The sequence below is a fragment of the Protopterus annectens genome, chromosome 7.part0 (genome assembly GCF_019279795.1).
Source record: "Protopterus annectens isolate FY-2018-M chromosome 7.part0, PAN1.0, whole genome shotgun sequence".
In the NCBI taxonomy this organism is placed as follows: domain Eukaryota; kingdom Metazoa; phylum Chordata; order Ceratodontiformes; family Protopteridae; genus Protopterus; species Protopterus annectens.
The window spans coordinates 86,530,470-86,554,901 of NC_056739.1; the positions used below are offsets into that span (position 1 = coordinate 86,530,470).

At 43.5% G+C, this 24,432-nt stretch overlaps 1 protein-coding gene across 6 annotated transcripts in view; it reads left to right on the forward strand.

Moving 5' to 3' along the window:
* Positions 1–24,432, forward strand: part of PPP1R12B (protein phosphatase 1 regulatory subunit 12B) — a 1,629,528-nt gene that overhangs the window by 591,656 nt on the left and 1,013,440 nt on the right. The gene's annotated exons all lie outside the window — the stretch shown is intronic.

Consider the following 24,432-nt stretch of genomic DNA (forward strand, 5'->3'; position numbering starts at 1 on the left):
AAAGTCTTTCCTTAATTCTTTTCTTTTGGTAGACCTTCGTCCTTCTTCCATTATGGCTGATAAGCCTATTGGATTTAAGAAGTGCACCTCCTGTGAGCATAAGATTCCCGATTTTGATGCCCACAGGGAGTGTGTTTATTATTTAGGCCCAGCACACCTGGATACTTCTTGTGCTATTTGTGCATCCTTCATTGTAAGAGTAATTAGTGATAGGAGGAACAACCTCATTCTGAAAATCCTCCTTTCCTCTTCGGCTTCTTCCTCAGGTACTTCTTCAGGGGGTTAAACCACTTGTCAGAAATCAAAGGAGCTCATTGAGCACCGTAAGCTCCTCCTGCCTGGACTCCTTCACATACATCTACTATAGAACCTTCTAAAATGCAAAACATTTGGATCTGACATAATCTACTGCTTCTTGCTCCCAGGTTGTCTCTGGAGCTGGTGTCTCCACCGCTGAGGTCCCCCTTCTTACAGTGAACTCCTAGAAAGTTCTCAAGGCCATCTTCCACATCCTCTTCAGTTAAGTCTTCTCATAGTCTTTCCAAAGAGGAGGTAGATAGGATGATGAGGAAATTCCCCAGAACACAGATCTAGATGGGGGTTTTGCTAGCTCCTTCTCCCATCAAATCTGTGAGCTGCCAACCTGCTTTCCATTTTAGAGTGTTTGGATCTGAAAGCCCCAGGAATTGAAACGTTGGATCTGAAGGTTATTCCGTCCTCTACTCCAGCTACATCCCTGACCTGATCAGCTCAGTCACTGTTGGAGAACAATGAATCTCGGAGCTGAAGCATTGCTGTCAGATTAGAGTGGCTGATTTCACCTCCAAAGTTTTCAGACCTGTCACTTCCTCTCAGAACCTCGGTGCTTGAAAGCTCAGCTCCAACTCCTCCCTCTGAGTAGGGGGTCAGAGGGGCTCAGGAATTGTCTGCTCAGGGAGCCTTAGTTTCAGTGTGATGTTCCTTGGCCTGTTTGGGCCCCTCTGCCTTTAGGTAGTGGAGAGGGTCTTCTCTCAACGGAGAGTAGTGTCAACACTCCCTTCTTTGGATCCATACCCTACTCCTTATCTGGATTCGATGTCTGAGTCTTCACATTCTACACCTCAGGGACAGCCAGTCCAGAACAGCTTCCAAACAGTTCCATCGAGGGAACTCCCTGTCTTTTCCTATACCTCCGTGGAACATCCCACTGAAGAGGTCACTCAGAACAGGATGTGCAAGAGGAGGCATCTGGATTCCCCACAAAAATCCCTCACAGAAGACACCGACTTTGATGAGGGGGAAGGGTCCCTCAGATCTCCACCTAAAGATGTCTCATTTGGAGACATCTTAGAGATCTTTTGTCTGAAAGGTGGTTGGTCTTCCCAAACCCCTTTGTAGGAGGAATTGGTGCTTTTGGAAGCCTTTGGGTCTGGCCTGCCTACATCTTGGGTAACCCCCCCCCCATGGAAGAGCTTATAGATTGTGTCTCCTGCAGGGCATGGAAGGGACCAGACACAGTGGAACCTCTTCCAAAACACCCTGATAAAATATTAAGTTCCCTGGATGATAGGCAATACAGGACAAAAGGGGTGGTTCTTGTGGCAACCACCATAAAGGAACATGCTGAACAGAGCTCTATTGTCTATCCCCCTAACAGAGAGTGTAGGGCTTTGGACAGGTTTGGTAAGTGGGTTTATGCATCAGTGATATTTGCCCTTCAATTGCTGAATTATGTAACACATTTCATCAGATTACAGAGGGACTTAATGAAATAACTCTCTAATTCTGCCCCAGAATCCATGCCTGCAGAGGATCAGAAGTCCTTTTCCTTGTGAGTGGCCACCCTACAATCAATTACAAATGCGTTCATGAGGTTGATCTCATGTGCCACAGAAGGTACCTCTAGAGCGACCGGTTCATGTGTAGCCATAAGGAGACATGCCTGGATGCGGTTGTGCCATATTGTGGAACCTTTCAAGAAGTCATTCATCAGTACTATCTTTCATGGATCATCCTTGTTTGGGCCAACAGTAAAAAAGGCTCTCTTCTGTAGTGAAAAGGATGGAAAAACCTTGCCTGCCATTGGAATTCACTTTTCTACCCCACAGAGACCCTTTTCCAGGAACAATGTGATGGTAAAAAAAATGTGGTTCAAGAAGTGTTAAGTTCTTTGCCAGGAGTCACGTGGGGAATTTCCCTCCAGAGGCAGAGGGGGAAATAATTACAATGGTAGATGTTATCCATGTGGCAGAGGGGGGTCCGCAGAGCCAAGGATCTTGAGATTTTTTCTCGGACAGATCCTTCCAGCATCCCTGAAAGGTTGCCTGGCTGTCCATCTCTGGAGGCAGTCAGGGAGCATTTATCCTTGCACCAAGATGCCTGATTAGCCATCCCAAATGACCTTTGGGTGCAAAGGATCATATTCAAAGGATATTTAATTCCCTTTTTACAAATTCTAGTGAAACCAAGGAAAAATATTCCCGATGTTCCACCTGGTCAGAGGAAGCTAGCAGCTCAAGAAATTGTAAAGTTGCTAGACAAAAGAGTCATCCAGAAGGTTCCACCAGGCCAAACAGGATCTGGAATTTACTTAAGGTTCTTTTTTAGTGCCAAAAAAGACAGGGGACCTGAGACAAATTTTGGATTTAATCGATTTGAACCAGTTTGTGTAAAAAATTACAAAGTCTGGATGGACACAGTTCAGTCCATTTTGCCCTTTCCTCAGAAGGAAGATTGGATGTGCTCAACTGACCTTCAGAATGTGTACTATAACATCAAAATGAGCAGGCACTCTCAAAGGTATCTATGCTTCTGGCCAGGAGACAGTCATTGCCAGTTCAGAGCCCTGCCCTTTGGTCTCAACACAGCCCCCAGGGTGTTCCCCAAATGTATGGCAGTGGTAGCAGCTCACCTGAGACTGCTTGGATTCAGAGTGTTTCCCTATTTAGACAACTGGCTTCTTACCACACCAGCCAGGCATCTACTACTAAAAGCCAGAGATTATTTGCTTCACCTGGCACTCTCACTGGGAATCACCATCAACATGCACAAATCTCATCTTCAACTAGTTCAAGTTATAGACTTTATAAGGGCTTGCTTAGATGCAGTCAGCTGTCTAGCCTTTTTGCCTCAGAGCAGAATTCTTACATTGAAAACACACATCAAACAGATTCTTTCCATTCCAGCACCCCCAGCAAGGCTGATCCTCAAGGCATTAGGGTCGATGGCTGCTACTATAACTCTGATACCCACTGCTCGCTTACACATGAGAATTCTCCAGTGGACTTTAGCGGTGCAGTAGTCCTTTCATTGTTATCCATTGAATCACCCAATAGAATTTTCTCAAGTGTGCAGAAATGTTCTTCTTTGGTGGGTCCACTCCAAGGAAACTGATCAAGATCATCCATTTATCCATCCTCTCCCCAGCGCCACATTGACCATGGACGCCTCCCAGTTAGAGTGGGGGACATTATTTGGGACAGACTGTTCAAGGCACGTGGTTCCCACAAGAGGCCAATTTGTATATCAGTGTCCTAGAGATTAGAGTGGTGCTTCTAGCATTGCAGTTCTTTGAGAGCTTTTTCCTTCTAGGGACTGTTGCAATTCAAACGGACATGTCAGTAGTCTGGTGGTACATCAACAAACAGGGAGGAACCAAATTCTAACCCCGTTGTTGAGAAGCAGTGACAGTGTGGCAATGGGTGATCTCATCCAACTGCTTTCTAGTAGCTATGCACATACCAGGGAAATCCAACATTCTAGTGGACAAAATCAGCAGGACCATTCTCATGCCTCATGAGTGTTCTCTCAGCCAGTCAGTGGAGAACATGATATTCCACACATGGGGGTCAACCTTGCTGTGGCCTTTTTACATCTCCCCTTAACAACAAATGCAGCAGGTTCTTTGTCCTTATCCCACCTCAGGGACAGTCACTGAGAGGTGCTCTGTTCAGTGTTTTCTCCTCCAGTCTCCTTTATGCTTATTCTCCCCTGCCTTTAATCTCCAAATTTCTTTAGAAAGCACTTTGGTTGAAGAGCAAAGTAATCCTCATTGCGCCTTTCTGGCCTTGACAGTTATGGTTTCCCTTCCTTTGGTCTCATGTAGTATATCCCCCTTGGATGCTGGATCCCAGGGCAGACCTCCTATCTCACCAGTCAGGACAAGTTCACCGAGATATTGCATGCCTCAAGTTGACTGCATGGTTTCTCCAGTTTTGATGATGGCTAGGCATTCCAGGCTTTCCTCCCCAGTCCGAAAAATCATAGTATCTTCTCATAAACCTTCAATGAGAAGAGTTTACAAAAGTGGAAAATGTTCTTTCTTTGGACTCATCGGAGAGAATTAGATCCCTTTACTGCTCCACTTCCAGCTGTTTTAGATTTCCTTGCCCCAATTTTCCAGAGCAGAGTGAGTTTTTCTACTATTAAAGTCCAGTTAGCAGCCATCTCTATCACATTGGTGCTAATGCTTCTCCTTTAGCATCATCAAACATATACAAAATCTTTCTTAAGGATACCTTCTTACTTAGACTTCCTGTAAAGGACCCTACCCACCTTTTGGATCTCACTATGCTTTTACAAACCTTATTACTCTCCCCTTGAGCATCAGCTAAAGTGGCTCTCAAATTTATTTCTTGGAAAACTGTGACGTGAAGTTGTTCTATCTCGCCGTTCATTCTTACAGATGGCTTTCCGGGCCGATCCCCGGCTCCAAGTCAGTTTACTACAAAGTTTGAGGTCTTCAGATAACTCGAGGCCAAGTCCCTATCCCACAATGCACCTAGAGTTATCTCAGATCTAGTTTGCCGCTGCAATAGATTGGAGGTTCTCGCTAGCTCGGGCCAGTAAAAACCTTATTTTCTTAAATATTTTTCATAATATTAATAAATCTTTTTGAATAATAGTTTTAGATACTTAGATAAGCTCTTATAGCTTTTATTGTGTAGTTTCCCTTCCCCTCGTGTGCCTCTTTCTTAAAATAGTATTTAGCTCTTTTGGCCTCATTTTTCTTAGGCCTAGTTATATCTTTATTAGTACTTTAGATTATAGTGTGTGCTTAGATAGTGACTTTCTGTCACAACTTTGATATCTACAGTTTCGATAAATAGTTTTGTGTGTGTGTGTGTGTGTGTGTGTGTGTGACTAGTATTTAGCCCATAGTTTTTAAAGGGCTTGTTTGATAGTTATTGTTTGGGTCTGTCTAGTTTTACAGCACCCCTTTTTGATATTGTGTGTTATAGTATTGCTGACCAAGACAAAAACAAATCACCCTAAATCAGGGTTTAAAAAATGTCCTAAATGTGGGCAGAAAATGTCTGTCACTGACAGTCACGTAAATTGTGTTTACTGTTTGGGAGCATTGCATCTCCAGGAAAGTTGTTCCATCTGTCATTCTTTCTCTTCTAGGGTTCTCCAGGAGAGAAAGTTGATCAACAGAGGTTTATTTAAACCTTCATTCCAAGAAGTTTTGAGTGACCAGGATGGTTCCAGTAAGTCCTCAAAGTCTTCCAAGACTTCTGAGGGTAAGAAATCTAAAAAGTCTTCGACGCCAGTTCCATGGACCTCAGAGCCTACCGTCTTATCCTTTTGGAGCCGGTCCCCAGTTTTGGAACCGGTATCCAAAGTGCCTAAGTCTCCACTCCTGCAGTCTGTACCTCCTTCTATCCACTCATCTCGGTCTTTGATTAGCCTTTCCGATTTGGATGTGGATCATGTGGTGCAGAAGCTTTTACAGGCACCGGCCTTTGTTAAGTTCTTATTGGCTCCAACCCAAGCAGCTTCAGAACTGAAGACCTTTTTACCAGCTTCTACTCTTCCTCCTCTGAGCCATACCAGTCCTTCAGAGCCGGAGGAGTCGGACTTGTTGGTCATGGAGCCTTTGGAGCCGATGCCTGCTCCAGTGTCTTCAGCTCCATTTACTCTGACGTCCTCGGTGCCGATTGAGGAATCTAGGAGCTGACACTCTCTGGTCGGGTTTGGGGAGGATAGTCGGACCGACTTGTCAGTTCTGACTCTGCCTCTTGGGGCTTCGGCTCAGATGAGTTCAGCTCCTACCTCTGGCATGGAGCCCACTGTCTCAGTGCCAGGGGTAGTGATGGTTTCCTTGGATCCTTTGGTCCCTTCTCATTGGAGCAGCAGTACCTTCGAAGCCATGAGGAGAGTTATGTCTCCTAAGACATCTTTGACTTCAGGTCTGGCTACCTCCTCCCCTAAAGCACCTGTGTCTGCTTCTGCTTCACAGATCCTTGCCAAGCGTAGAGATCCAGAGCCTCAGGAAGCCCAATTGGGTGGCCCCTGCTCTTCTGAGACCTCACCAAAAGCCCCCACTGATGAGGTTCCCAGGAAGAGAATCTGTAAGAGGAAGGATTTAGGCTCCCCACAGGACTTCCTGACATCTGATACCCACGTGGATGAATCAGAAGGGTCCCCACGGTCCCTCTCTGAGGATATCTCATTTGCTGAGATATTAGAAATCCTTAGGCAGAGGGGTGACTAGTAGTCCACCAACCCTACTGAAGATGAGTCGGTTCTCCTGAAGGCTTTCGGGTCTCAACCCTCCACCTCTTGGGTGTCTCCACCCTTCGATGAGGTTATGCAGCTGGTCTCACGAAGGGCATGGGAGTCACCAGACACCATGGAGCCTGTCCCCAGGAGGCCTAATAAATTTATTTCTGCTCCCCAGGACAAACCCTTTCTTACTAAGGGCGTGCCATTTCATGCCATGGTGGTGGTGGGAGCCACCAAAAAGGAAATTTCAAAAACTTCTTCTTCTATCCATCCTCTTAACAGAGATTCTAGGATCATGGATAGATATGGGAAGCACATTTACAGTTCAGTGACTTTTACACTGCGTTCACTCAACTATCTAACCCATTTTACTAGACTGCAAAGAGATCTCCTTAAAGAGCTGGGAGATACTCTTCAGGATACAGTAGCTGCAGTTGCTTCAGATAAAGTTGCCTCCTTGCTTGCTACCCTCAACTCCATAGTGAACTCGTCCATGTGCCTCATTTCATATGCAGCTGATGGAACGAGCAGGGCAGCGGGTACAGGAATTGCTCTTAGGAGACACTCCTAGATGCGCTTGTGTTCCTTCGCGGAGTCCTTCAAGTCATCCTTTGTAAATACCCCTTTTGATGGCTCATCCCTTTTCGGGCCCAAAGTTAAGGAAAAGTGAGCAGGAAGGAAAGACTGTTTGCTGTTGGAGTCCGTTTTTCCAACCCTACCAGACCGTACCCCAAGGGTCAAAGGGGAGTAAAGATGTGGTTCCAAAAAGCCCAAGGAGCCTTTCAGGACACACGTGGTGAACCCCCCTCCAGGGGCAGAGGAGGGGGCAATAATGGAAGACGCCACCTTCGCAGCAGAGGGGGTTCTGCAAAACCAGGGTGACAGAGGTCACTTCTTTGGGAAGCCCTACCAGCACTCCTGAAAGGAGGCCTGACTGTCCTACTCTGGAGGCAGTCAGGGGACACTTATCTTTGTATCCAGATGCCTGGCTCAAAATAACAAATGACAACTGGGTACAAAGTATCATTTCCAAAGGATATTAAATTCCTTTTGGCACATCCCCTCCACTTTCAAGAAAAATCCTGGATGTTCCACGCATTTACAAGGAATAGGCAGCAATAGAGGTCCGATTGTTGCTAACAAAAAGAGTCATCCAACCAGTCCCATCAGACCAGATAGGATCCAAAACTTACTCAAGATTCTTTTTAGTTCCAAAAAAGACAGGGGACTGGAGACCTATATTTGGAGCTCAGCAGACTAAACAGATCTGTCAAGAAAGAGAAGTTTCGGATGGTCACACTTCAGTCGATATTTCCCTTTTTAGGGAAAGACAATTGGATGTGCGCGATAGATCTCCAGGAAGCATAACTATCACATAAAAATGGCCAGACTATCCAGGGATCATCTGCGCTTCCGGCTGGGAGCCAATCATTACCAGTTTCGAGCCCTGCCCTTTGATCTCACTACAGCCCCTAGAGTGTTCACCAAATGCATGGCAGTGGTTATGGCTCACCAGAGACGTTTAGGATTCCAGGTGTTTCCATATCTAGAAGATTGGCTCCTCACTGCCACCACCAGGTATCAGTTCATTCAAGCCAGGGACACCACTCTTTCACTCTGCAGTCAGCTGGGCATTATAATAAACTCAGGAAAATCTGCCTTGTTGCCATCGCAACATACCGTTTTTATTGGACACCACCACCACCACGCTGAGACTTCCAGCAGAAAGAGTCTTACTACTCCATCAGTAGGTCCACAATATGATATCCAAAAACAAGGCACCAGCATCAGAAGTACTAAAATTGTTTGGCATGATGGCAGCTGCAATATTAGCCATACCGCTGGGTTGAATGCACATGTAGATTCTGCAATGGCTGTTGTTCACTCAATGGTCTTACCAAGAGCTCCCAATGTCTCATCTTATAAGGACCACGAACACATGCAAAAAGGATCCTCAGTGGTGGTTGACCTCTCTTCATGTCATGATAGGTTGTCCTTTTGTTCTACCCCCACCAGCGGCCACAGTGACCACGGACGCTTCCCTAATAGGGTGGGGGTGCATTTTCAGGGAAAAACAGCCCAAGGCACATGGACTGATCAAGAGACACATCTGCATATTAATGTCCTAGAGATGAGAGCGGTATTTTTAGCGTTGCAGTACTTCCAGGACTCTCTTCCTCTGGGTACAGTTGCGAATCAGACAGACAACATGTCAGTGGTCTGGTACTTGAACAAGCAAGGAGGAACCAGGTCCTACCCACTTTGTTGCGAGGCCCTAAGAGTATGGTTCATAGGATCATAGGTAGGTACTAGGCTATCAGCCCAAGGGCCTACATAAGCCTAGCCAGCAAGGTTCCATAGCTTACGCCACCCAAGAAAGTTATTTTCCTGTGCCACTGTCCATCAGAGACACAGACGTGATCCACGGGGTGTATTTCCTATTTCCCATCCACTCATCAAGATTTTTCTTGAAAAGTGCTAATGAAGAACTTTGCTTGACATAGATGAGTAGCTTGTTCTAGAGTATAGGAAGTCTCTGGGACAGGAATCTATCCCTCCAGCATGTCCTGTTTATTGTGGTGACAAGGTTTAAGTCCCTAGAGCATGTAGCTCAGAGGGATTGGGATTTCTTTAGGTGTAGCATGTCCAACAGCTCTGGGTTTGACATAGCTTTACATGTTAGGCAGAGATCACCTCAGAGTAGGCGATATGCTATGGAGTAAAGCTGGAGTTTTTTTGAGGCGGTCAGTGTAGGGCATTTGTTTGAGGCCAGTAATCCTCTTTGTGAGGTACTTCTGTGGCCTTTCCAGCTGCTGTAGATGTCTTGTGAGGTACATTCCAAAAGGGGCGTTGTACTCTATAATGGGTCTAATGAGTGACGAGTAGAGAGGAACAATGACCTCTTTTTTCCTGGATGAGAACCCTTTTATGATGAGGTGTGCCACGTAGAAGGACTTACTGACTACTGTGGCGATGTGACTATCAAAGGAGAGACTACTGTCCACCTGGGTCCCAAGGTCTCTTATCACGCATTTGGTGTTAAGTAGATTGCTGCCTATGTGGTAGTTCATGGGTACAGAGTTTTTACCAAAGGGGATGACACTGCACTTTTTGGCATTGAGCTTGAAGTCATGGCTCTGACACCAGGATTCTGTCTTAGTGAGGCCCTTCTGTAGGATGTCCACATCATTTGGGTACTTGACTATGGCTCCTATTTTGCAGTCATCTGCAAACTTCGTTAGCCAGAGGCCTTCTGTGTTAGCCTGTACTTCAGAGAAGTAGATACCAAACAGGAGAGGTCCCAGTACAGAACCCTGTGGTACTCCACTTGTCACTGCTTTGAGGTCAGATTTGGAGTCTGCAACTTTTACAGTGTGGGTTCTGTCAGTGAGCCAATTGGCAACCCATCTTGTGACGTAGGGATTTATACCTAGTTTAGTGAGTTTAGCTATATTCCAGAATGCGGGATGGTGTCAAAAGTCTTGGCAAGGTCAAAATAGGCTGTGTGAACCACCTTACCCTCATCCATGGCTTTGGTGACTGCCTCAAAGAAGTCGATCAGGTTCAGGAGGCATGATCTGCCTTTCACAAACCTGAACTGGGTGGGATCCAGAGTTTGGAGTTTACCAATGTCTTTGTTTATGAGTTCCATGATGATACGTTCCATGGCCTTGCATACCAGGCTCGTCAGGCTAATAGGTCGATAGTTCCTGGGATCAGTGGTGGCTCCCCCTTTGTGGAGTGGGATAACTGTTGCTGTGCACCATTCAGTGGGCACAAAGCCTGAACATGGTGCTTAAGTTCGTTCTGAAGTTCGTGTAAAATGCAGCCTGGGATGTTGTCCGCTCCCATGGATGCTGTGTTTTTGGCTTTAGAGAGTGCAGCTTTTGCCTACATAGTTGTGATTACAGGGACTCTGCATTCTTCCTGTATAGATATGGGTCCTTTAGGGGGTGAGAGGGGGGTAAAGTTAGCACTGAACCAATCTGCCAGGATGTTGGCAATATCAGTTGGTTCTGTAATTTTCATGCCTTTGTGCTGTAACTCAGAGCAGATCTGGGTGTTGCCATCTAGATTCTTGACATAGCTATGGAATGCTTTGTAGTTGTCCTTGGATTTAGTGGCGATTTTGTTTTCATAGCTAGCTTTGGAGGATAAGGGATCTCAGCTTCTTTCTGAGGCTGACCAGGGAGCTCCTCCACTCATGGGATTTTACTTTCTTTTGCAACAGTTTCTTCCTTCTGTTGTAGAGTTTGTTTATGGCAGGGGACCACCAGATTGGCTTCCTTTTTTTGGAAGATAGCATCTTGGCTCTGTTTGGGATAGCACGATCCATGCACTCGTGTAAGTGCTTATAGAGTGCATTTGTGTAGGATTCAGCAGCTGTAACTGTATTGTCCATCTGCATGGGTGTCATAAAGTTCACCACTTCTGTCTTAAGAAGCATGAAGTTGGCTTTGTAGAAATGTTTTACTGTGGTTTCCTTAATGGGGGTGGGGGGGTGGGGGTGGGATGTGGATATCAAGGGTGATAAGCTTATGGTCGGATCAGACCAATGAGGAGTTGACTTCAGGTGTGGAACACCAGTCACTCATGTTGGTAATGACAAGGTCTAGGATATTGTTGCCCCTGGTGGGGGTGTGGATAAGTTGATCTAGGGCATTGGAGTTTATGAATTCCAGAAAGCGTTGAGCTAAGGAGTTGGTACACAAGTAGTTTTCCCAGTTAATGGTGGGTTAGTTGAAGTCACCCATTATTAGGGTGTTTGGTTGAACCCTAACATTTTCCAGTACATCAAGAAAAGAGGAGTGGGAATCCTGGGGCATGGTGGGAGATCTGTAGCAAGCTACAATTTAGATTGCAGTTTTGCCCAGAGTTAGTTGCACTTGGATAACCTCGGATGGATTATGCTGAGCAACTAGCCTGGAGGTGTGGATATCCTTAATGAATATGGACACACCTCTGCCTTTGGTGTTTCGCTCCAGGTTACATGGCCAAAAAGTGTGGTATGAGTTATAGCCTGGTAGTGCAGGGGTGCTCTCTGGAGCCTTGAACCAGGTCTCAGTCACTGCACAGATATCAATGGTCTCCATTTTACAGAGTGCCTCGAGTGAGTGCATTTTGATATTTAGACTTCTAGCATTGAGTAGCATTACCCTCAGTTTTTGCTTGCCTGTTCCTATTATGGTGGTGAATTTGTTATTTGAACCCTGCCTAAAAAGGCACTATAGGGGCAGCAAGAGCCTTAGCCAGTATCCAGAATTCCAGGGGCGAAAGGTGCAGGCCATCTGTGGCAAAGCATCTTGGTCTGTCGACCATGCCATCCCAAGCAGACAGATACTGGATCCCCTTAGAATGACACCAGAAGCTTAGCCAATTGTTGAAGTCAATCATTTTGTCCTTGTACTGCGGTATCATTCTGGGCGATGGCAGAATGCTACTCAGGGCTAGGGTCATACCTGCCTAGGCTACAAGATCGGAGAGCTCTTCCATGTCTCTTTTCATGTAGTCCAGGGAGGTACGTCTCAGGTCATTCACACCAACATGGACAATGACAGAGTCATATTTGTACTTGTTGTGGAGTGACCTGAGTACGCGGTTTATGTGGCAGATCCTGGCACCCGACAGGCAGCTGACAGTAACCTTCTCCTTGTTTAGCCTGTTGAATGGGACATCAGTGTGCCTGACTGTAGAGTCACCTATGACTAGTGTGTTGGATATGTTGTTTTGCCTTATTGGCTGTGGTTGAGTGGCACAATGAGTCTGTGGGCTATGTGTCATTTGGGTTGTGTTGGGGGATGGAGGTTGCTTGCGTTTCTGCTTTGGAGGTCTCTGTTGTTTAGACAGATTATTATTGAGAGCCTCCACAAATGTTTTTATGTTATTGTGTGTGGATTTTGGTGGTGTAGATTTAGTGAGACTATGTGATGAGTGTGGTGTGGTGCAAAAGTTTACCTTCTCCTCATGACTGTCAAGTTCAGTCTTGGTTGGAGAGAGCTTTACCTCCAGTTTGGCTAGACAAGTGCATCTCTCACAGGTTGTAGTGTTGGGTGGTAGGAGGAGAGGGTTGTCTGTGTACATGAGGCCATTTCTACATTGCCTCAAGATGCCCAGATTCATCAGATAGACAGGAGAGAACATTGGGAGTTGACCCTTGGACATGCCTGAATAAAAAAATATTTTCCTCTAGATAAGTGAGGAAAGTGAGTAAAAGAGCTGTTTCTGTCTAAGCAACTGAGAAAAGTAAGTACAAAAACTGTTTTCCTCTAGGTAATGAGGAAGATTGAGTGCTATAGTAATTAGTAGCTTATTTAGTGCTTATATGTTCTGAGCAAGTGCTGAGCATGAACAAGTAAATTTAAGTGCTAAAACTAAGAATCTGTATCTGCACTAGATGAGTTACAGGGCAGAAACAAGTGCAAATGCAGGCTTTCAAATCAGAAAGTTGAGAGAGATGGAAGATTGCCCAAACGGCCAGTAACTACAATTTCTGGGCCAGAACCACTCCTTATGTGGTAGACAGGTTACCTAGTGCTTACCACTCCCACTGATAAGCTAGAAGGCTTCCCTCCAACACAGAAAGGCTTGGGGGGCTCAGAAGCTTACATACAGTCCTGGATACAGCAAATCTGTATCTGGAACACTAGTTACAGGAAAGGTAGGAAACAGGCTTACAGTTTTTTTTTTACATAAAAGTAGCAAAAACAGTAGTAAAAACAATTCACATGCAATGCAAGCTAGCACACTTGAGCATGCAGTAATATTAGACTAAACACAGTTTAACAAAATGCAATTAAATTAAAAAGGACTAAAAGCAAGTGCAGAAAGAGTTTATTAGGTAGAATGTGGTAAAGAGATGGGACTGGGGGAGTGTCCCAGATGGGGCGGGCAACTGCAAAAGCCACCAAATTTAAACTATAAACCAAAAATAGGGAGGATGGGTGGGACAAAACTGTTTCAACAGAAATCTAAGCAACAACTAACAGTACAAACTTTAAAACCAAAAAAAATATTCTCAGCTCTGTATATTTGCCGATCAGTCTCTCAGAACAGTGAGGCAACAGTTTCAACAGAGATCTAAGCAACAATTAACAAACTCTATAACCAAAAAAAAATGTATACTCAGCTCTGTATATTTGCAGATAATCTGTAAGGCAGTCTCTCAGAACACAGGTTCCAGCAATTTGAATGCAGCTGTTACTATACCAACTGAAGACATGGCAGAAAATAGGGGTGGGTGGGGAAAACAGTTTCAACAGAGATCTAAGCAACAACTAACAGTACGAACTTTAAAACCAAAAAAATATTCTCAGCTCTGTATAGTTGCCGATCAGTCTCTCAGAACAGTGAGACAACAGCTTCAACAGAGATCTCAGCAACAATTAACAAACTCTATAACCAAAAAAATATATACTCAGCTCTGTATATTTGCAGATAATCTGTAAGGCAGTCTCTCAGAACACATATTCCAGCAATTTGAATGCAGTTGTTGGCAAGGCATTGCAGTGGGTTATATCCACCCAGCACTTTCTGTTAGCAACGCACATCCTGGGGAAATCCAATGTGATAGCAGACAAGCTGAGCAGAGCAATTTTGTTGCCTCATGAGTGGTCCGTCAAGAAAGAAATAGCGGACAGGATATTCCACAGGTGGGGCCAGGCTTGCTGTGACCTTTTCGCCTGCCACATGAGCACGAAATGCAGAAGCTACCTTACCCCGATTCTCCCTCTGTGAGAAACCCCAAGGGACACACACGTACATGACTGGCCTCTGGGTCTCCTGTATGCATTCCCACCAATTCTGTTGATACCCAAGGTACTACAGAAAGAAAAAGCCCTGGGAAGGACCATCATTCTAATAGCCCCTCATTGGCCTCATCAGATTTGGTTCCCCTTTTTTCAACTTCATCTTTTGGAGGACCCCTGGATTCTGGACCCAGTTCCGGATCTTCTGACGCACACATCAGGGGAACTTCATCCCTCTCTTCAGTCCCTGAAGCTGACAGCTTGGCTGCTCCAATTCCCATCATAGCCAGGTTCCATAAACTTTCTAACGAGACAAAGCAAATTCTCATATCCTCTCATAAATATTCTACGAGGAAGCTATACCTTAGCAAATGGAAAAAAATTTCTAAATGGACTCTAAAAACAACATTGATCCTTACCAAGCCCCTATGGCCTCTATACTAGAATTCCTGATCATGATCTTCGATAAAGGAGCTGCAGCAGCAACTGTCCGTGTTCAACTTGCTGCTATTTCGAATTTTCACCTTGGATTTGAAGAATTGAACATTATGTCACACAAACTATCCAAAGCCTTTCTCAAAGGGACCTTTCATCTCAGACCACCTGTGAAATCTCCCTGTACCCCATGGAATCTAAATGTTATGCTTTCTTGCATTATTCTCCCTCCATTCGAACCAGCTTCTTCATATGACCTCAAATTTTTGTCATGGAAGACTATCTTTTTAGTAGCTATCACTTCTGCCCACAGAGTGTCAGAGCTTCAAGCCTTGTCCATTAAGCCTCCTTATTTGATTTTCCATGCTGACAGAGTCTCACTTTGAACTGACCCCTCATTTTTGCCTAAAGTTTGTACTGAAGTTAATCTTAATCAAATTATTGATTTGCCAGTAGTCAATTTGTCAGGATGCTCATTAACAGATAATGAAATGAGCGTTCTAAATATGGGATTAAAATTTGTACAAATAGTATTTCACAGGTTACATGAATTGAAATGTGATATTTATTGTTTTAATCGCAAATTACATTTAATGAATTATTTTAAAGAAAGTAATAATGTTTCACAGAACAGTGATAATAGTAGTGAATCTGATAATAGTAATGAGAGCTTTTATTCTTGTTGTTCGGAAGATGAAGTAAATACATATTGCAAACTAAATACCGAAACAGTGCAAGTAAAAAGTGCATTCATGCCGCCACAAACAAACAATAGTATAAAACAATTTGGGACATTTTTGAATTATGGTTTATAAAGGAATATTTAACATTTGATAGGGGATATGTGAATTACAATTTAAGTAAAAAACAATGGAATAGTTTAAAAGATTTGAGTCAACACAAAGAGCTAATATTTAAACCAGCGGTCAAAGGTGTTAAACTGGTGATTTTACATTTCACTCAATACTTATCCATGTGCTATGAACATTTAAATAATGAGCAGGTTTATAAAAAAAATAATATAGATGAATATAACAAAGCTGAGAAAGAATATAATGAATTGATTAAAAAAGGAATGCGGCTTCATTATTTTTCATTACAAGACGTACAGCAGAAATTTAGGATTAAAAATGCAATAATGGCTCAATTTTTTTGTGTCCCAAAAATACACAAAGATTTGGTCAACCCCCCTGGATGACCTATAGTTTCAGCCTGTGGTTATTTTTTACACAACATAGCATGTTTTTTGCACTGTTTTCTGTTACCAACTGTGGAGAAAATGTTTTCTTATATCAAAGATGTTTTTGACTTCCTAGGTAAGATCAAGGACATTATACGGTCAGAAGAAATGTATTTTGTTGTAATGGATGTTGTAAGTTTATATACCAACATCAAGCACAAAGATGGTATTAAAGATGCAATTTTTTTTCTGGGGGAAGCCCCAGTTATACAGTATGTAACAGATTTGATTTTGCTGTGTTTAGAAAACAATATATTTGAATTTAATGGCTACCTGTATAGGCAGCTACAAGATACAGCTATGGGGGCAGCTTTTTCCCTTACTTATGCAAATATATTCACGGGACACTTTGAAAGTCGGTATATTTATACTACTGAATTTTATAAAGAATGTGTAGTTAAATATTTTAGATACATCGACAATTTGATCTTTGTGTGTAAAGGGGGACACAACAAAGTTGAAGCATTTATTAATAAGTTACATGATAATGAAGTAGGAGTTAGTTTTGATAGGTTACAGATAGGTGATGACGTTTATTACTTGGATGTTGATGTTATGGGCAGGAAAAACTGTAAGTTAAGAACAAAAATACATAGAAAGTTCTCAGAAACAAATTTTGTGTTACATGGTTCCAGTTGCCATCCCCCACATACTATAAAGTCCATCCCGTATGGAGAATTCCTCAGGGTAAAAAGGTTGTGTAGTAACCCTATAGACAAGGAAAAGGAAATGGAAGAAACTTTCCATAATTTTTATTTATTTATTTATTTTACATTTGTTGACCGGGATAGTCTAACTGGATTTATGTCCATTTTCAGTAGAGTCCCTGGGAGATAAGCTCCAGGAGATTACTAGACTACTAACGTACAGGTACTAGTTGTTATACAGTTAAATACTACAAATTTTAAACAGTTCAGGAATCTTCACAGTTTATACAAAAAAAAATGTTACAAGCATTAGATAAGATATTTTAGACTTTATGTACAAGACTGAGTTTTGTGAGAGAGGATATCCAGTAGTAGAGGGGTAACAGGGATTGGAAAACGTATTAAAATGGAACCAGTAGAGTGGTAACAAACAGGAAAAGAAGGAAAATAGAAGAGAACAGGAATGTATATATTTTACTTCAACATTTTCAGTTTTTCCAGAGGTAGTAAAAGAATAAGTAAAATATTCTTGGACAAAACTAAAAGGGGAAGTTGATTTTTTACAAAATTAGAACATTAGCTTCTCCTTTAGAAGAGCCAGAAGCATACAAGATTTTTTAGTACATGGGAAATTTACAATGCCTCTTACATGACTAGTTCCATCCCCAGAAATGTTAGATACATTCTCATGCGGAAAATGCAGTATATGTGAGTTTACAGTAAAAGAATTCACAGATATCAATGGAAAAAAGTTCCAAGCAAGAGGCATATACAGTTGTAATACAGAGAAAATTATATATGGTTTAAAATGTCCCTGTAAAAAAATTATGTGGAGGAAAGTAAAAGGCAATTTTTATTTAGGCTCAAAGAACACATAAGAGATATAAGGAAAAGCAAGTTAACTAGCCCAGTGGTAGTTCATTTTAAAGAATTTCATAACAGTAACCCATAGGGGTTGCAAGCAACTATTTTGGAAAAAGTAGAAACCAATGAATTAATGATAGATCAACATATAAAAATGTATTAAGAAAAAAGAGACAATGTTGATTCTAAAGTTTGATACTATGAGCCCTAGAGGCTTAAATCAAGAGTGCACTTGAAAGTGTTTGGTATAATCATCATCTTCTTTCGGCTGTTCCCGTTAGGGGTCGCCACAGCGAATAATCTGTTTCTTTTTCTTCCTGTCCTCTGCATCATGCTCTTTCACACCAACCACCTGCATGTCCTCTCTCACCACATCCATAAACCTTATCTTAGGCCTTCCTCTTTTCCTCTTACCTGGCAGCTCCATCCTTAGCATCCTTTTCCCAATATACCCAGCATCCCTCTTCAGCACATGTCCAAACCAACACAATCTTGCCTCTCTTGCTTTGTCTCCAAACTGTTTCTAATATACTGATTCCTAATCCTGTCCATCCTAGTCACACCCAGTGCAAATCTTAATAACTTTAACTCTGCCACATCCAGCTCTGACTCGTGCCTTTTTGTCAGTGCCATCGTATCCAACCCATATAACATAGCTGGTCTCACTACCCTCTTGTAGACCTTCCCTTTCACTCTTACTAGTACCCATTTGTCACAAATCACTCCTGACACTGTTCTCCACCCATTCCACCCTGCCTGTACTCTCTTCCACACCCAGCATTACTCTGAACCGTTGATCCCAAGTACTTAAACTCATCCACCTTTGCCAGCTCTACTCCTTGCATCCTCACCATTCCTCTACCCTCTCTCTCATTTACACACATTCTGTTTTAGCCCTGCTGACCTTCATTCCTCTCCTCTCTAAAGCATATCTCCACCTCTCCAGGGTCTCCTCAACCTGGTCCCTACTCTCACTACATATCACAATGCCATCTGCAAACATCATAGTCCACGGGGCCTCCTGTCTGATCTCATCTGTCAACCTGTCCATCACCACTGCAAATAAGAAAGGGCTCAGAGCTGATCCTTGATGTAATCCCACCTCCACCATAAATGTATCTGTCACTCCCACTGCAGTCCTCACCAATGTCACACTACCCTCGTACATATCCTGTACCACTCTTACATACTTCTCTGCCACTCCCAACTTCCTCATACAATACCATAACTCCTCTCTAGGCACCCTGTCATATGCTTTCTCTAAGTCCACAAAGACACAATGCAACTCCTTCTGACCTTCTCTGTATTTCTCCAACAACACTCTCAGAGCAAACATTACATCTGTAGTGCTCTTTCCCGGCATGAAACCATACTGCTGATCACTAATCATCACCTCTCTTCTTAACCTAGCTTCCACTACTCCTTCCCATAACTTCAAGCTGTGACTGATCAATTTTATCCCTCTGTAGTTACTGCAGCTCTGCACATCAGCCTTATTCTTAAAGACAGGTACCAAAACACTTTTTCTCCACTCCTCAGGCATCCTCTGACTTTCCAAAATTTCATTAAACAATCTAGTTAAAAATTCCACTGCCATTTCTCCTAAGCACCTCTATGCTTCCACTGGTATGTCATCTGGGTCAACAGCCTTTCCATTCTTCATCCTCTTCATAGCTGTCCTTAATTCCTCCTTGCTAATCTGTTTCACTTCCTGATTCACTATCCCCACATCATCCAACCTTCTCTCTCTCTCATTCTCTTCATTCATCAGCCCTTCAAAGTACTCTTTCCATCTACTCAACACACTCTTCTCACTTGTGAGTACGTTTCCCTCGCTATCCTTTATCACCCTTACCTGCTGCACATCTTTCCCAGCTCTGTCCCTCTGTCTAGCCAATCGGTACAGGTCCTTTTCTCCCTGTTTAGTGTCCAATCTCTCATACAACTCTTCATATGCCTTATCCTTAGCCTTTGCCACCACTCTCTTTGCCATGCACCTCATCTCCTTATACTCATGTCTACTTTCTTCATCTCTTTGACAATCCCACTTCTTCTTCGCTAGCCTCTTCCTCTGTATACTGTTCTGTACTTCCTCATTCCACCACCAGGTCTCCTTGTCCTCCTTCCTCTGTCCAGATGTCACATGAAGCACCTTTCTAGCAGCCTCCCTTACTAGCTCTGCTGTAGTTACCCAGCTATTCGGTAACTCTTCACTGCCTCCCAGAGTCTGTCTTAACTCTTTCCTGAACTTCACCTCACAATCACCCTTTTTTAACTTCCACCATTTAATCCTTGGCACTGCTTTCACACACCTCCTCCTCTTCTAGATCACCAACATCATCCTACAGACCACCATTCTATGCTGCTTAACTACACTTTCCCTGTCACCACTTTACAGTCTCCAATCTCCTTCAGACTGGCCCTCCAACATAGGATATAATCCACCTGTGTGCATCTTCCTCCACTCTTGTACGTCACTCTATGCTCCTCCCTCTTCTTAAAATACGTATTCACCACAGCCATATCCATCCTTTTCACACAATCCACAATCATATGACCTTCTGCATTCCTCTCCTTAACACCATACCTACCCATCACTTCCTCATCCCCTCTGTTCACTTCACCAACATTCCCATTGAGGTCCGCTCCAATCACTAGTCTCTCAGCCTTGGGTACATTCACCACCACTTCATCCAACACACTCCAAAATTTTTCTTTCTCATCCATTGCACACCCAACTTGTGGAGCATATGCAGTAACAACATTCATCATTACACCATCAGTTTCAAGCTTCATAAACATCACTCTATCAGACACCCTCTTCACCTCCAAAACACTCTTGGCATACTGTTCCTTTAGGATAACCCCTATCCCACTTCTCCTGCCATCCACACCATGATAGAACAATTTGAAACCACCTCCTATACACCTGGCCTTACTTCTCTTCCATCTGGTCTCTTGCACTCACAATATATCAACCTTCCTTCTCTCCATCATATCAGCTAGCTCTCTTCCTATACCAGTCATACTGCCAACATTCAAAGTTCCTACCCTCACTACTACACTCCTAACCTTCCTCCTCTCTTCCTGCCTTCAGGCATGACTTCCCCCTCCCCTCCTCTTCTCCTTCGGCCAACAGTAGCCCAATTTTCACCAGCACCCTGTTGGTTAACAGTACTGGTGGCGGTCTTTGTTAACCCGGGCCTCAACCAATCCGGTATGGAAATATGAAATGTTCTCCACATGAGTCATTTGGCAGAGGTTTTATACCCGATGCCCTTCCTGACACAACCCTCCCCATTTATCCGGGCTTGGGACCGGCACAAAGAAATGCACTGGCTTGTGCATCCCCAGTGGCTGGGTTTATGCAATTAAGTAATTTACAATTGATTAATTGTTTTGTTAATGGAATCATTTATGTAGTTTAAAAAGTATATAAGCTCTGGTTTTAGTGTGTGTGATTGTACTCTGTTAAAGGCTTTATATAGCCGAGGCGCTAGAGAATTAACATGTATTTTAATAAAAAAATAATTATTTTTTCACTGGTCGGCTCTGTGTGGTATTCGTTTAACCCCTCCTTTTTGCCTAAAGTTTGTACTGAAGCTAATCTTAATCAAATTATTGATTTGTCAGTATTCTTTCCCAGTCACTCCAACAATTTAGAATATATGCACAAACTTGATGTTCATAGACAGATGAGATTTTACTTGGATAGAACAAAAGATTTTAGGAAATCTGAGCAGCTTTTCATTTCTTTTTGAGACTCCAAGAAAGGTAAGCCAGTGGCCAAAACAACTCTGTCTAAATGGTTATCTGATTGTATCACGTTTGCTTATTCAGCTGCCAATATGCCCTTGCAACATAAAATTATGGCTGACTCTACCAGAGCAGCGTCTACATCCTATGCCTTTTCTGCCAGACTTCCTATAGATAACATTTGTGCAGCAGCCACTTGGTCAAGACCTCATACCTTTATCACTCATTAAAAAGTTGACAGGGCCTCCTTTGGGTCTACTGTCCTGAAAAACATACTCCCGTGAGCCACCCGAGATAGATGGTGCTTGGGACGCTACCCATCTTTAAGAATGAATGGTGAGATAGAACAACTTCACATAAAGAAGTTATGTAATTACCATAATGTTCCATGTGAGTTGTTCATCTCACCTTCATTCTTACTTCCCACCCTCCTACCCCATCCAGGGTTTTTTGAAGACCGAGATGCTGGATTCTTCATGGTTGCTCAACCCTTCTATACCTTTCTCTTATGGAGTGATAGAATGACATATGGTATTACTATACGCAGCAAACAAGATCTGAGGTAACTCTAGGTGCAAAAGAATATTCTCTCCACAACGTCAAGCCAAATGCAGTTTATTAAAAATGACAAAGCTTTTGGATATACAAACAATCCTTCCTCAGTGTCTTACACAGGTAAGACACTGAGGAAGGCTTGTTTGTATATCCGAAAGCTTTGTCATTTTTAATAAACTGCGTTTGGCTTGACGTTGTAGAGAGTTCTTTTGTTGCTGTTGCTTTTGTAATTTACTCTCCACTTTACTGCTCGTTCTACCGTTTTGTAATTGAGTAACACTAGGTGCATCATGGGATAGGGACTTGGCCTCGAGCTATCTGAAGACCTCGAGCTTTGTAGTAGGCCGACTCGGAGCCGAGGATCGGCTCCGAACCCATCTGTAAGAATGAAGGTGAGATGAACAACTCACATGGAACGTTATGGTAAGTACATAACTTCTTTTTTCTGGTAGCTATAACTTCTGCAAGACGAGTATCTGAACTACAAGTATTGTCTTCCAAACCACCATATTTGGTATTTCACAAAGACAGGGTTACTTTACATATAAATCCTTCCTTCCTACCAAAAATTGAAACCAATATCAACCAGGCCGTCATTTTACCAGTTTTCTTCCCCAGTTCTCAAAATAAAGGTGAATACACCCTTCATCTTCTTGATGTACATAGGCAACTGCATTTTTATCTTCACAGGATCAAGGAATTTAGAAAAACTGACCAGTTATTTGTCTCCTTTACTACTGGAAGACTGGAAAGACCAGTTTCAAAAACTACACTGGCTAAATGGATTACAGATTGTATTTCCTATGTTTATTCCTTGAGGTGTATGCATTTACAAAAACAACCCAAAGCACATTCAACCCGGTCAGTATCTACTTTGGCAGCTTTTTGGGCTAGAGCCTCTATTGATGATATTTTTACTGCTGCCACTTGGTGTAATATTCATACCTTTATTGCACATTACAAATTGGACATTATTTCCAGAAAAAGAGCTGCCTTTGGTTCTGCGGTGCTCCGGAACATCCTTCCATGAGGGCTACCCAAGTTTAGTGTAGCTGGGGACTCTGTCCCATTCATTGAGGAACAAATGAAAATGACATCAGCTAAATAAGTTATGTACTCACCATACTGTTCCATCTGTGTTGTCCATTTTCATTCTTCCGCAACTTATGCCCCTCCTTCTCCCTTGCTTCTTCTTGGGAGAGACCTAACTGAAGTAGTACTAGGAACCATAGTTTCTGTTTGAGCTCCTGATCTTTCAGCTATTACTTTCCTGTCATAAAATTGCTAATGTTAAGTTGTCAATCTCGCCTTCATTCTTGCTTGATGGGTTCGGAGCCGATCCTCGGGTCCGACTCGGCACTTGCTAAGCTCGAGAGTCACTTTTACCAGCTCGAGGCAGCCCCATATCCCATGATGCAAGGCGGTAAGTACCCAGATCTCGTTTGCCGCTTCGCTGATGAGGTCCTCCTTTTACCAGCTCCTGGTAAGTGAATTGTTACTTTACTATTTTAGCCCCTTTTTACAAAAAACCTTAAAATTATTAGTTTTAATTTAGTTTTAATCCCTTTCTGACAGAAAATTTCCCTGTCTCCTCATAATTTTTAGTCAGACTTTCACCCATCCCATCCCCCCCCTGTTAGGGTGTGTGTGTGTTTCTGTTAGTGATACCTTTTGGTATATTTAATTTAATTTCTTGGACTGGTGTGTGTGTGTGTGTTTTACACCATGTCTAAAGAAAGGGTCTCAGGCTTTAAGAAGTGTGACTCGTGCTGTCAGAAGATGTCTCTGACAGACGGTCACACTTCTTGCCTGTACTGTCTGGGGCCTCTTCACCTGCAGGACTCCTGTGCTATATGTCATTCTTTTAGCCAGAGAGTCCTGCAGGAAAGAAGAAATAAATTGATTTTGAGGGGCCTTCTTAAGCCGGAGGGCTCTCCGGCTAAGTCGGCCCCATCTAAGACTTCTAAGTCTTCCAAGGCCCAGGCTTCTGTGTCCAAGCCTGTGGCCTCGGCTCCGACTCATTCAGAGTCGAGATCGGCTCGGCTGGAGCCGATTCTGTTACCTAAACCTTCGGCACCGATGGCTATCGGTGCCGACTCTGGTTCGACCACTCGTGTCGGCTCCGATCGGTTCCGACCACCATGTGGCCCAGGCATCGTGTCGGCCCGATCGGCTCCAACACCCTTACATTTATGGCCGTATCGGCTCCGGCTGGAGCCGATGCATCGAAGCTACCTGTCGGTGCCGATAAGTTGTCGGCTCCGACAGTTTCAGTAGTTTCATCAGCTCCGATGGTTCCTTCGAGGAAGAGGTCTAGGTCCCCTTCCTTGGAGCCGATACTTTCGGCTCCGGCTTCGTCTCTCCTCTCGGAGCGGAGCCATCGGAGCCGATCTTCAAGGTCATCCAGGCTTTCTGACCATGATTTGGAGAGAGTGGTCAGTAGATTACTAAAGTCACAGGCACTGGCCCAAATGCTACATAGTCCGTCTCAGCAGACGACTATTAGTCCACACCCCATTGCAGTTCCTCCTTCGACTCTACCTCAGAGTTTGGAGTTGGAGTCTTCGGGAATGGTTTCTGCTATGGCTGAGGGACAGATACCTCCTTCTGCTCCTTCAGCCTCTACTCTTATCTCCGCTTCGAGACCTTCCTTAGAGGGATTCGGTGGCCGGGCTTCCCTGGTCTCCTCCGAGGGGGTGAGTGG